Source organism: Arvicola amphibius, chromosome X, assembly GCF_903992535.2.
Source record: "Arvicola amphibius chromosome X, mArvAmp1.2, whole genome shotgun sequence".
Taxonomy (NCBI): domain Eukaryota; kingdom Metazoa; phylum Chordata; class Mammalia; order Rodentia; family Cricetidae; genus Arvicola; species Arvicola amphibius.
In genome coordinates, this window is record NC_052065.1 from 92,822,616 (window position 1) to 92,837,803 (window position 15,188).

Genomic DNA, 15,188 nt, shown 5'->3' on the forward strand with positions numbered 1-15,188 from the left:
TGGAACCTTTTCGAAAATTGACCATATACTTGGTAACAAAGCAAACTTCCACAGTTACAAAAAAATATTAGTAACCACCTGTGTCTTATCGGATCACCATGGATTAAAATTAGAATTCAACAACAATGCTACCCCCAGAAGGCCCACAAACTCATGGAAACTGAACAGTCAACTACTGACCCACACCTGGGTCAAGGAAGAAATAAAGAAAGAAATTAAAGTCTTCTTGAATTTAATGAAAACAAAGACACAACATACTCAAACCTATGGGACACAATGAAAGCAGTGCTAAGAGGAAAGTTCATAGCACTAAGTGCCCACTTAAAGAAACGGAGAAAGCACTCATTGGTGACTTAACAGCACACCTGAAAGCTCTGGAAAAAAAGAAGCAGACTCACCTAGGAGAAGTAGAAGACTGGAAATAATCAAACTGAGGGCAGAAATCAACAAAATAGAAACACAGAAAACAATCCAAAGAATCAATGAAACAAGAAGCTGGTTCTTGGAGAAAATCAACAAGATTGACAAACCCTTAGCCAATCTAATCAAACGGCAGAGGGAGAAACACGCAAATTAACAAGATCAGAAATGAAAGGGGGACATAACCACAGACACAGAGGAAATTCAGAAAATCATTAGATCTTACTACAAAAGCCTGTATGCCACAAAATTGGAAAATGTAAAAGAAATGGACAGTTTTTAGATAAATACCATATACCAAAGTTAAACCAGGACCAGGTAAATGCTCTAAATCGTCCTGTTAGTCGCGAAGAATTAGAAACTGTTATCAGAAACCTCCCTACCAAAAAAGAGCCCAGGACCAGATGGTTTCAATGCGGAATTCTACCAGAACTTCCAAGAAGACCTAATACCTATACTCCTTAAGGTATTTCATAATATAGAAACACAAGAGTCACTGCCAAATTCCTTCTATGAAGCTACAGTTACCCTGATACCTAAACCACACAAAGACTCAACCAAGAAAGAGAATTACAGGCCAATCTCACTCATGAACATGGATGCAAAAATTCTCAATAAAATACTGGCAAACCGAATCCAAGAACACATTAGAAAAATTATCCATTACGATCAAGTAGGCTTCATCCCAGAGATGCAGGGCTGGTTCAACATACGAAAATCTATTAATGTAATCCATCATATAAACAAACTGAAGGAAAAAAACCATATGGTCATCTCATTAGATGCTGAAAAAGCATTTGACAAAATTCAGCACCCTTTTATGATAAAGGTCTTGGAGAGATTAGGGATACAAGGGTCATTCCTAAATATAATAAAAGCTATTTACAGCAAACCGACAGCTAACATCAAATTAAACGGAGAGAAACTCAAGGCTATCCCACTAAATTCAGGAACACGACAAGGCTGTCCACTCTCTCCTTATCTCTTCAATATAGTGCTTGAGTTCTAGCAATAGCAATAAGACAACATAAGGGAATCAAGGGGATCCAATTTGGAAAGGAAGAAGTTAAACTTTCATTATTTGCAGATGATATGATAGTATACATAAGCGACCCCAAAAAACTCCACCAAAGAACTCCTACAGCTGATAAACTCCTTCAGTAACGTGGCAGGATACAAGATCAACTCCAAAAAATCAGTCGCCCTCCTATACACAAAGGATAAGGAAGCAGAGAGGGAAATCAGAGAAGTATCACCTTTCACAATAGCCACAAATAGCATAAGATATCTTGGAATATCGCTAACCAAGGAAGTGAAGGATTTATATGACAAGAACTTTTAAGTCTTTGAAGAAAGAAATTGAAGAGGATACCAGAAAATGGAAGGATCTCCCCTGCTCGTGGATTGGGAGGATCAACATAGTAAAAATGGCAATTCTACCAAAGCAATCTATAGATTCAATGCAATCCCAATCAAGGTCCCATTAAAATTCTTCACCAGAGATTGAGAAGACAATATCAACTTTATATGGAAAAACAAGAAACCCAGGATAGCCAAAAAATCTTATACAATAAAGGTACTTCTGGAGGCATTACCATCCCTGACTTCAAACTCTATTACAGAGCTACAGTATTGAAAACGGCTTGGTATTGGCATAAGAACAGAGAAGTTGACCAATGGAATCGTATAGAAGACCCGGATCTTAAACCACAACCTATGAACACCTGATTTTGATAAAGGAGCCAAAAGTACACAATGGAAAAAAGAGGGCATCTTCAACAAATGTGCTGGCATAACTGGATGTCAACCTGTAGAAGAATGAAAGTAGATCCATATCTATCACCATGCACAAAACTCAAGTCCAAATGGATTAAAGACCATCAATATTAATTTGAACACATTGAGATTGATAGAGGAGAAAGTGGGAAGTACTCTACAACAAATGGGCACAGGGAACCGTTTCCTATGCATAACCCCAGCTGCACAGACTTTAAGGGCAACATTGAATAAATGGGACCTCCTGAAGTTGAACAGCTTCTGTAAAGCAAAGGACATTGTCACTAAGACACAAAGGCATCCTACTGACTGGGAAAAGATCTTCACCAACCCTGCAACTGACAAAGGTCTGATCTCTAAAATATATAAGGAACTCAAGAGACTAGACGGTAAAATGCCAATTAACCCAATTAAAAAATGGGGCGATGAACTGAACAGAGAAATTCTCAACAGAAGAAGTTCGAATGGCCAAAAGACACTTAAGGGTCATGCTCAACCTCCCTAGCTATCAGGAAATGCAAATCAAAACAACTTTGAGATATCATCTCACACCTGTCAGAATTGGCTAAAATCCAAAACACCAATAATAACCTTTGCTGGAGAGGTTGTGGGGTAAGGGGGCACACTCATCCATTGCTGGTGGAATGCAAACTTGGTGCAACCACTTTGGAAAGCAGTGTGGCGGTTCTCTCAGGAAATTCGGGATCAACCTACCCCAGGACCCAGCAATTCCACTATTGGGAATCTACCCAAGAGATGCCCAATCATACAACAAAAGCATATGCTCATCTATGTTCATAGCAGCATTATTTGTAATAGCCAGATCCTGGAGACAGCCTAGATGCCCTTCAGTGGAAGAATGGATGAAGAAACTGTGGAATATATACATGCTAGAATACTACTCAGCGGTAAAAAAACAATGACATCTTGAATTTTGCAGGCAAATGGATGGAAATAGAAAACACTATTCTGAGTGAGGAACCCAGACCCATAAAGATGAACATGGTGATGTACTCACTCATATTTGGTTTCTAGCCATGATTATAGGACATCGAGCCTATAAGTTTGGGATCCTTGAGAAGATAATAAGAGGTGAACTCCCAAAAAAGATATAGTAATCCTCCTGGATATTGGAAGTAGACACGATCGCCAGGCAAAATTGGGAACTTGAGGGTTTGGGCAAGACTGGGCCAAGGGAAGATGGGGAGAGAAAAGTGTGAAGGGGAGAGCGGGGGGAGCTCGGAGGAATGGGGTGCTTGGGATATAGGAAGGGTGGATATGAGAGCAGGGAAGCATATATCTGAATTTAAGGAGCTACCTGAGGGTTGTCAAGAGACTTGACCCTAGAGGGGTTCCCAGGTTTCCAGGGAGACGCCCCCAGTTAGTTCCTTGGGCAGCTGAGGAGAGGGAGCCCTGAAAAGGCCAGTTCCTATAGCCATACTGATGAATTTCTTGCATATCACCATAGAACCTCCACTGACGATAGATGAAGAAAATGACAGAGCCCCACCTTGGAGCACCGGACTGAGCTCCCAAGGTCCTGATGAGGAGCAGAAGGAGAGGAGAAAATGAGAAAGAAAGTCAGGACCGTGAGGGAACCTCCAGCTGGCGACAGATGGGGAAGGTGACTGAGCCCCACATTGGAGCACTGGACTGAGCTCCCAAGGTCCCGATGAGGAGCAGAAGGAGCGAGAACATGAGGGAGAAAGTCAGGAACGAGAGGGGTGCGTTCACTCATGGAGACGGTGGGACAGAACTAATGGGAGATCACCAACTCCAGTTGGAATGGGACTGATGGATCATGCGACCAAACCCGTCTCTCCTGAGTGTGGCCAACAGCGGGGGCTGACTGAGAAGCAAAGGACAATGGCTCTGGGCTCTGATTCTTCTTCATGGACGGGCTCTGTGGGAGCCTTCTCAGCTTGGTCGATCACCTTCCTGGACCTGGGGGGAGTTGGGAGGACCTTGGTCTTAGCATAGAGTGGGGAACCCTGATGGCTCCTTGGCCTTGAGAGGGAGGGAGGGGAGGTATGGGTGGAGGGGAGGGGAGGGAAGGGGGAGAAGGAGGGGAGAGAAAGGGGAGAAGGAGGGGAGGGAGGGGGGAGGAGGAGGGAAGGAGATGGTAATTTTTAAATATAAAAAAAAATAAACCATGAGGAAAAAAAAAAAAAAAAAGAAAAAAAAAACACTGCCTGGCCCATAGTTTCAGCGTCTTATCTGTAGCTTCTTATTGGTTGATTCTCATATCTTGCTTTAACCCATATTTAGTAATCTGTGTAGCACCACGAGGTGTGGCTTACCAGGAGAGATCTTAACCTGCGTCCATCTCGGAGAGGAGAAGCATGGAGACTCACTATGGCGACTGCCTGAAGCGTCTCCCCAACTCTACTACCTTGTTCCCACAATTCTGTTCTGTCTATTCCACCTACCTAATTTTCTGTCTCTTAAAGGGCCAAGGCAGTTTTCTTTATTAATTAACCAATGAAAGTAACATAGATAACTCTCCTCCATCATGTTTCTCGACAGTAGAAAAATTACAGATTCACAATAGGACAGATTCAGACATAAAAGACTTTTAAATGAGTCACAATGTTGGATGAATGTATGTAGGCTTGAGAGAGAAGAAGAAAATATAAAAAATAAAGTTAATGCCTAAAAAAAGGGTAAAGTCTTTAAAGAGACAGAATAAAGTAAAGTGATAGAGTGAAAATAAGCCACGTAAAAATGGAAAATTCACAGAGAGTCTGGATTATGTATTTTATTGTGTTTTCTTTGAAATTTTTGACTGTAAAGGAGCTAAGTACAGAGAGACATTTCATTATATGGGCTGCCAGGCTAGACCAGAATGGACATCTTAATGGTATGACTTCAGGATTTGGATCTAAGAACATGATGCTTTGGAAAAGAGTTTCTTCTTTTGTTTTCACAGAGGACGAGACTCTGTGGATTGCTTCTATCCCAATATGGTATGATAGACCACGCCTTCCTGAAAGGTTGCTGTGAACACCCTCAAAAAAATTACTCCACTCAACTGCCGACTGAGATGAACCTAGCAGACAGGTTATATCATGAAAGACCCTAAATAACAGTGCCCCCACTCAGCAGGAAGCAGTTTGGGAGAGAAATAACCTGCGCCCATATTCCCAAATATTGTTTATAAATGTTCTTTTACATTTAAAGGGGGAGATGATATAGATATGAATAATTTGCATTGGTACAGATTTTAAGGTCAATTTTGTTATATGTATATGTATTTCTGATCTTGATTAAGCTATTTTGATTGTGTAGTTCATTTTAAAAACTGTAATGTATGATTAGAAAATATAGGTTGTTAATGGATAATCATCGATAATAGTCAAGCTTGTAGTCATGTTAGTTAGATTTTCTAGATATATAGAGATATACTTTATTTAAATAGGCATTCTTAATATCTTTCAATAGTCAAACTTGTAGTCATGTTAGTTAGATTTTCTAGATGTGCATAGATATATTTCAGATAGGCATTCTTCATATCTTTCAAAGACTACAGAACATGGCATTTAATGTTTTAATAACTTAAGGTTTTTCATGACAATGAGACACGTCTGCTCCTGGCAGCACCAATCTACTTCGAGAGGAAGATGGGCATCGAAGAGGCTACTTATGGAGTTTGATAGCCATTTCAGCAAGAAACTGCTCTTGCCTGGACTGTTGCATAAACTGGACACAAAGAACCCGCAGAGAGAGGACTGCTGAACTTGCCTAAAGGTGAGATGGTCTCTCAGGGTTCCTGATTCATTAAAGAGTCTGCGAGACGTTCTGCAGGACACAGCAGAAAGTGACTGAACTGTCTTTGGAATTTTTCTGCTTCATGGAAATATCTGCTGGATACTGTGGGCCTGAAGCCCGAAGATGGATGCCCCAATGGTACAGAGGAACTTTGGGTGACTGTCCAGGCAGCGAGTTGTCTCTGTCATTTCTAGAGTTTGAAAGTTGCATATGACTTGTTTACTTAGGTAATATTATATCCTTCTGGAGTCTTTGATGGAGTTGAAGAATAAATATATAGTTATAGCTTTCCTTAGTTATGATAAAAGATAAAATAGATCTAAATATTGTAACTGTAATACTTGCTTGATAATTGTTTTGTTACATGTAATTTTACTATGTTAAAGTTAAAGCCTTTTTTGTTTAAACAGAAAAAGGGGAAATGATGGAGGAGACTTATCTGTCTGTTACTTTCATTGGTTAATTATTAAAGAAAACTGCCTTGGCCCTTTAAGGGAACAGAAAATTAGGTAGGCGGAGTAGACAGAACAGAATGCTGGGTAGCAGGAGTGGGGAGCCACTTCAGGCAGTCACCATAGTGAGTTGCCATGATTCTCCTCTCCGAGATGGACGCAGGTTAAGATCTCTCCTGGTAAGCCACACCTCGTGGTGCTACACAGATTACTAAATATGGGTTAAAGGAAGATGTGAGAATTAACCAATAAGAGGCTACAGATAATGGGCCAGGCAGTGTTTAAAAGAATACAGTTTCCGTGTAATTATTTTGGGTAAAGCTAGCCGGGTGGCGGGACACAGCCCACCGCTTCATTCTACAATACACTCACACATGATCATAAAACAATTTTAGAAACAATTTTTAATTTATGGTACATAGGTGGAAGGAGTATATATTATTTCCATTTAGTTCATAAATTATAATGGATTCATTATATTTGGAAAAGATAAAATAAGAAGTTTATATACATTTTACAAATATCCCTTCAATATTACTATTTTACATACCAGCAATGTAAGAACAGATGCACTCGGGAAGCAGAGGCAGGCACATCTCTGTGAGTTCAAGGCCAGCCTTGTCTACTAGAGCTAGTTCAAGGGCAGACAACAAAGTTACAGAGAAATCTTGTCTCAAAAAAAAAAAAAGAAAAAGAAATAAGAAATAAAATTTGGCCAGGCAGTGGTGGCACACGTCTTTAATCCCAGCACTTGGGAGTTCAAGGCCAGCCTGGTCTACAAGAGCTAGTCCCAGGACAGGCTCCAAAGCTACAGAGAAACCCTGTCTTGAAAAAAAAAGTCTAAGAAACTGACATTTTTATAATTCATGATTTTCATTCAGGGATTCTTCAGCTATACTCATGTATATACACATTCTTTGAATGTATGTATATTAAAACATCTGTACAATAATAGCTAATATATTTTGTCAATACATGTATGTGAAATGTGTGTCACTCTTTTTTTATTTATTTTTTAAAACAATCTTTTTTTCATTTTTCATACCAATCCAAGTTCCCACTCCCTCCCCTCCTTCCATTCCCTCCACTTACTCCCCTACTCCACTCCCCTACTCAACTCCACAGAGAGGGTAAGGCACATTTCTTTGGGGGAAGGTCAAAGGCCCTCCCTACTATATCTAGGCCGAGCAAGGTATCTTTCCAAAGAGAATTCCAAAAGCCAGAAAAACAGTGGGGATAAATCCTGGTGCCCAGTGACCCAACAGTCTGACCCATCCATACAGTTGTCACCCACATTCAGAGGGACTAGTTTGGTCCTATGCTGGTTACTTTCCTGTCCAGCTGGAGTTGGTGAACTCTTATTAGCTCAGGTAAACTGTTTCAGTGGGTGTCCCCATCATGGTCTTGACCTCTTTGCTCATATTCTCACTCCTCCCACTCTTCAAATGGACTTTGGGAGCTCAGTCCAGTGCTCCGATGCAAGGCTCTGCCTCTCTTTCCATCAGTTGCTAGATGAAGATATTCATCAGTCTGACTACAGGGCAAGGTCAGTTAGGGCACCCTCTCCTCTATTGCTTAGGGTCTTACCTGAAGTCATCCTTGTGAGTTCCTGGGAATTTCTCTAGAGCCCATGCAATTTCTTGCTGACCCCATAATGGCTCCCTCAATCAAGATATCTCTTTCCTCTCTCTCATCTCTGTTTTCCCTCCATCTCGACTATCCAGTTCCCTTAAGTTCTCCTCCCCTCTTTTCTTCTCCCTTCCTCTTCCTTTTCCACCCTACCTTCTCTCCCCACCCCCAAGCTTTCAATTTTGTCAGGTGATCTTGCCTATTTTGACTTTTCAGGTGGATCTGTATATGTTTTTCTTAAGGTTTACCTTGTTACTTATCATCTCTAGGATCATGAACTTTAGGCTCAATATCCTTTGCTTATAGCTAGTATCCACTTATGAGTAATACCATATTCATCTATTAGGTCTGGGTTGCCTCACTAAGGATGCTGTTTTCTAGTTCCATCCATGCAAATTTCAAGATGTCATTGTTTTTCACCACTGAGTAGTACTCTAATGTGTAAATGTACCACATAATAAACAAAAATTTTTTAAAATGCAAAACTAAACCAATCAAATCCAAAATAAAACAAAACAGGATTCTATGGATCCTAGAGGAATCTGTGATATGTAATTTTATATGGCTAGGAAGATAACTCAGTTGGTAAAGTAGTTGCTGTATTAACATGATGACCTGAGTTTGATCTCTTGGAATATATGTCAAAATTAAAAAAAAAAATGAAAGTAAAAGAAAAGAACAGGTGTGATGGTGTGTGCCTGTAATTTTATAACTGGAAAGGCAGAGACAGGAGAATGGCTGGGGACTACTGAACAGGCAATCTAGATGAATCTGTAAATTTCAGATTCAATGGGATGTCCTATCTCAAAAAATAAAGAGGAAGATGATGGATGACAAATTGCATCTACCTTAGGCCTCCTTACACACACACACACACACACACATCCCTGTGCACCTACATGCACACATGCAATTGTTTTTTCAGAACACTAGTAAAAGTTACCAGGTAGTATGGTTGTTTATTAATAGTTTTGGGACAGGTAGGTTGAAATGTCCTTGTTTAGATCACAATCAAAAGTGTCTTCTTCCTTGTTACTTGTTACTTCAGTGTTTTTTATGGTGTTAAGAAATTTCAAGCCCATGTATATTTGAGGGAAAATACCATTTCTGCTATTTATTGGGCACATAATTTTGAGAAACTTAATTTCGTTCTTTGTGTCCAGTTTTTGAACTGTGGCATATAGACCTCTCAGAGGGTTATGGTGAGGATATCACAAGTGCTAGACAAGCTCAGTGAAACATTTACTTCTAAGAAATGTTTACTTCCTTTTATTTCAGTATTTAATGGGATAGAGATCATCATACAACATATTGTAACTACTGAGATATTTGAATGAATCCCTAAATTAGCAGATAAAATGATGCCGTTTTCTGCTTTCAGGAAGCAAGGATTGAAGTCTAGTGGAGTTTGCTGTGCTATATTATTCTCAGCTCAAGACTGGGTTCAAGAGAGTTTCTAGAGTGAGAATGTTGATTTCTGGCTCATGGTGGTGTTGGAAGTCCTTCTGTATGTAACCTTTAGTTGGTTAATGCATAAAGAAGCTACTTTGGCCTGTGATAGGACAGAATAAAACCGGGCTAGAAAACTAAACTGAATGCTGGGAGAAAGTAGGTGGAGTCAGTGGGATGCCATGTAGCTGGCCAGAGGAGAAAGACGCTAGCTGCCAGCCCAGACCTTGTGCCAGTAGGCCACAAGCCTCATGGTAAAATATAAAATAACAGAAATGGGTTAATTTAAGATATAAGAGCTAGCTAGAATATACATAAGCTAATAGGGTCAGGCAGTGTTTAATTAATAGTTTCTTTTTGCTTATTTTGTGTCTGGGTGACTGGAAACGAACAAGCAACCTCCCTCAATACACCAGGTTGGCTGTTTTGTACTTAATCTGCACCTGACTCAAGGCCTTTATGGAACTGTAGTCAAGATTCTGAGTGTCAAGTGTTACCTTATTCAAATATAGTCACTCTTCAACTAAGCCCAAGAGTAAGACACTACTTCCAGGACATTGATGTAGTGGCCTTTCTGTCTCTTTTCATCTATGGATCCAGGAAAAGTTCTGTGGATCACCTGCATCTCCAACTCTCATTTGCCACAGGCAAAAAAAGCAAACTTCTGAAAACTAATGAGAAGCCTGGCACTACTTTAAATGAGACACCAATGAGGAGATGTCTAGTTTAAATGTCATAAGCAAATTACTTCTTCATGCCAGGAACCAAAGTATAGACCTTGCCATACTACAAATGTTAACACATACAAGAGATCAATCTACAGAACTGTGACCTTTGTAGTCCACCAACAGTCCCTTTTCGAGTCTTCGTTCTGGGAAGTATTGCTCTCCCCAGACAGCTTCATGTTCTTTTGATCATGTAGTAACTCAAATTTAAATTGCTTTTGACTTTTCTTAGACAGCATGGATTAGTGAAAAGAACACTGAATTTTACATTGGACAGATAAGAATTTGAACCTTTCTGTGTTAAAACTAGCTGTTAATAACTGGCTTTCCCCAATATCCTTGTGCTTCAGCTGTGTCTGCTATAAAATGGATGTCTATTAAAACAATGTATCCTATAGCTAGGATATAACTCATAGAAAGTTCCATAATTCATTACTTACTTTTTCAAAGACACAAAGCTAAAGAGAAACAAAGAAGAATGTCACATTTATGATTTCAGAAGAGTGATTTGGCTAACAACATCTTTAGGTTTTTTTTTTAAAGTCACTTTTGCCAGGTGGTGAAAGCACATACCTTTTATCCTAGTACGCAGAAGGCAGAGGCAGGTGGATCTCTGAGTTCGAGGCTAGCCTGGTCTACAAAGTGAATTCCAGAACAGCCAGGACTGTTACACAGAGAAATCTTCTCTCAAAAAAATCATTTTTATCCCTTCCAACATTCCAAACACTGTCTCTTGGTATTAATTAATTAATTAAGATAGTCAGTTAGTTTAGTTTTGAAGCCCAGGGTCTCAATATCTCAAACAGTTTCTATACCTGCAAGTTTAACCAAGAAGCTGACCTTGTATCTTATTTCCTCTGGCTGACAACTCTCAAGTTCTGGGATTACATGAGACATCACTATGATCAATTTGTCTTGTTCTAGGGAGGGAGCACAGAGATCATGTACACTAGGCAAACATCTACCAACCAAGCATATACCACCATAACACTGCAAACCAATGCCCTGAGAAACAATTGAAGTACTCACACTTCTTGTTCTGAAATAGTTGATTTGCTAACTTCAAATCTTGTGTTATTCCACTTTCTCAAGTTTTCAATTTCCAAAACCAGTACTACTAAAACCTACTGGAGGGCATTGGGAAGTTGTAGCAAATGAATGTCAAATTTTGTGTCGTCCAATCCCAGAACACTTTCAGCTGGTTTCACCAGGGTTGTGGTTCGTCGGCAAATCCCCAAGTGGCACTGCCAAAGCTTCTTATGTCACCATCTCCAAACTCTCTAAGAAGCTCACCTCACCTGATTCAGAATCATGAAGTAGGCTCTACTGCCAGCAAGAACAAGGACAAGCAGGCAAAGAGAGCAAATATCCCTCTTTTGTGTCCTTTATAAAGGCTGCCAGCAGAAGGTGTGGCCCAGATTAAAGGTGGATCTTTCCACCTCAAAAGATTTGGATTAAAGGTGTGTCTTGCCACCTCAAAAGAGCTGGATTAAAAGTAGGTCTTCTCACTTCAAATGGTTTAATTAAGGAAAAAGTCCCTCAGGATTGTGCACATCCATTTAGGTTTTAGTTCATTCCTGATATGGTCAAGTTGACAACCAGGAATAACCATCACAGCAAACCTCATAAATTGAGCCATATCACTGTCTCCAAATCCCTCCTCACTTCCCATGTTCCTTAAAGATCATTATATTATACTGCAATATACCCCTAAACCTCCACTGAAACTGTTCTACCAAAAGAAAGTGATGAACTCCAAGCCATAAACCATGAACTTTGATTTTATTATTTTTAAAGCTATTTGAGATTATAATTACATCCTTTCTCCCATTCCTTTCCTCACTCTTAACCATCCTATGGACCCCTTTACTCTCTTTAAAATTCATGGACTCTTTGTCTTTAATGGTGAAGTAAAATAAGAATCAATATACATTTATATATTTGATTGCTTTACTCCATAATTTTAGGTAAATACCGAAATATTAAAGATTTCCATCTTGAGACCCTCTCTCATTTGTGCGTCTGTAGCATTGATTGATTGATTGTATTGGGAATGGAACCCAGGACACTGGTCATGTGAGAGAAGCACTCCACTATTACACTACACCCGCCTGATCTCATTTTTTCATTGTAGTTTTTCATGAAGCCCCATCCTTTTCCATTTTATAGTCTCAATATCTACACTACCCTGAACAAATTATGTTCCTGCTTTTAACCACCTCAAGAAAAGTTATGAAATCTCTTTTACCAAGCCATGCTCCTTGCCCGTGTTTGGGGTGATTTTATCATATTCTAAAGATAAAAAATTGAAATTAATATGTATGCAGACTATAATTTCTAAAGTCCAGTCTAGTGTCTTGGTGGTCTAACAGATTTTACCACAGTGAAACTTACATTAAGTGAAACTTGAAAGAAGGCCAGCAATGTGTCCCCATCTCTTATTTTTCTTCTTTGAGACAGAATCTTGTGTAGCCCTAGCTGGCCTCAATCTCAGTGTGTTACCAAGGAATACTTTGAATTTCTGATCTATCTTCCTCCATCTCCTGAGATGACAATCATATGCCACCATACACACATTTTGATGTGGTGCTAGGTACCTAAACTTGAATGATAACTTGTGAATGCCCTGTGAATGCTAAATAAGCATGCTATCAAGGACGTTACACTCCCAGCCAACCCTTTATGTCTGCAGCTAGCCCTGGAAAAGTTTCCTCTGATTCCAACTTCCCAAGCATACCCTCTGTTTTGGTCTGTGCCTACCTCATCTGCTTTTAGTCTGTTGTGAGAATGAACCTCCTAGTAACATCAGAAGTGACATCCATAAAGTATCACCACCATGACTGCCCATCGTGACCTGAACAAGAATGACACTCATGGACATGCCAAAGTGAGTAGGGGAAAGCTCACGAGGCCTCAAGCCCTATGCAAAGAACTACAGACAACTGAGGAAAGCTGGGAGCAGGAGATATGGTCCTCCCAGGGAAGAGCACACCAACTGATTGTCTAGTTCCAAAAAGTCAGCCCTGGAAACATACATAAAATAACATTATAAGAACTGAGTTGATGGAGGAGGGTCATCTGTCTATGTGTTACTCTCATTGGTTAAGAAATAAAGAAAACTGCTTGGCCTGATAGGTCAGAACATAGGTAGGTGGGGAATACAGAACAGAATTCTGGGAGGAAGAAGGCAATGAGGCAGTTGCCATGCTTCTCCAATCCGAGATGGATGTAGGCTAGAATCTTTCCCAGTAAGCCACCACCTTGTAGTGCTACACACATGAATAGAAATGGGTTAATCAAGATGTGAGAGTTAGCCAGTAGGAGGCTAGAGCTAATGGGCCAAGCAGTGTTTAAAAGAATACAGTTTGTGTGTTGTTATTTCGGGTGTAAAGCTGACCATGCAGGAGCTGAGCGGTGGGAAGTGGCCGGCTGCTCCTTCTACACTGAGTAGATTATATTTAAGAATATATATGTATATATTCTATTTAAGAATATCATATATATATATGATACAATAAATAACAATTAGTGAAAAAAGAGACCATGGATTTGAAGGAGAGCAGGGAAGGGTGGGTACAGGAGGATTTAGAGGGAGGAAAAGGAATAGAGAAATATTGTAATTATATGTATCAGAATGTCAAAACTCAAAATAAAGACTGGGAGGACTTCCTAACATTGTTAATCTGTGTAGCTTAGCGATTCTCTTTGTCTCCTCAGTTTTCCCATCACAGACATAACTTAGTCTGGTTTCTTGTTCACAGGTTGGATCAAAGGTTGGTATACTTGATCACTAAGCAGTACTAAAACCCTTCATATCTATTTGTTCCTCCCAGTGTCACTGCTACTCGCTCAGTCAGGCTTTACTTCAATACGTTCTTGACCAGCAACTCTTCTTTAATCTGTCCTCCAATGTTGGGGAATATTATTTTGAGGTGTGTGACTTTTGCTTACACTTCATTTGTTTAACTCTATGAAGCTGTGTTACTGTGCCTGTCTAAAATACCTGATGCTCTTAATAAAGAGATGGACTGCCAATAGCGAGGCAGGAGCAAGGATAGGTGGGGCTGGCAGGGAGAGAGTACACATAGAAGGAAAAAATCTGGGAGGAGGAAAAAAAGAAGAGCAAAGGAGAGAACAAGGAGAGGAGGACATCAGGGGCCAGTCACACAGTCACCCAGTTAGTCACAGAATAAGAAGGAAAGTTAAGATATACAGAATTTAAGAAAGAGAAATGTCCAGAAGGAAAAATGAGATGGGTTAATTTATAAAGAAAAGCTAGCAAGAAACAAGTCAAGCCAAGGTCAAGCATTCATATCTGAGAAATAGCCTCCATGTGAGATTTATTTGGGAGCTGGGTGGCAGGCCCCCCCAAAAAAGGAGCCCAAAAGAGTAAAACCTCATACAAACACTCCAAGCCACACAGATAGTTCAAAATTGTCAATCTGATAGTTTCAATCCACTGCCTAAAATCCCTTCAACAGACACCATAGGCTATCGTTTCCCATATCAATAATCTGATCTTTACATGTTTATTTTCTTTTTCTTTCTGTTCCTTTATTGCCATACCTATGTACCATCTGTAATATTGTTTAGGCAGTAATTTTTAAAAATTTTACTCATTTAAAAATCTGACTTTGTCCCGAGAAATAGCATCTGTGAAACAATAACTATGAATGTCTATTCTTTGTTGACTTAACTAAAAGAAATATAGAACTATTAAAATTATACATATATATAACAAAACTACATTGCATATGTATAGCACACTTGGGGACACACTACTGAAGCTATGTAATAGATTAATAACAGTTTAATATGATCTGGCCATTGAAATTGACCCCTCTCTACGTTGCCCCTCTTGCACTGTGTTCTGGCCATGCTCCTTGCCTATTTCAAATTGATGATTACCTTGTCATGACATCTTCTTGTCATATATAAACACATATTATTTACCTATTCACACATCTTT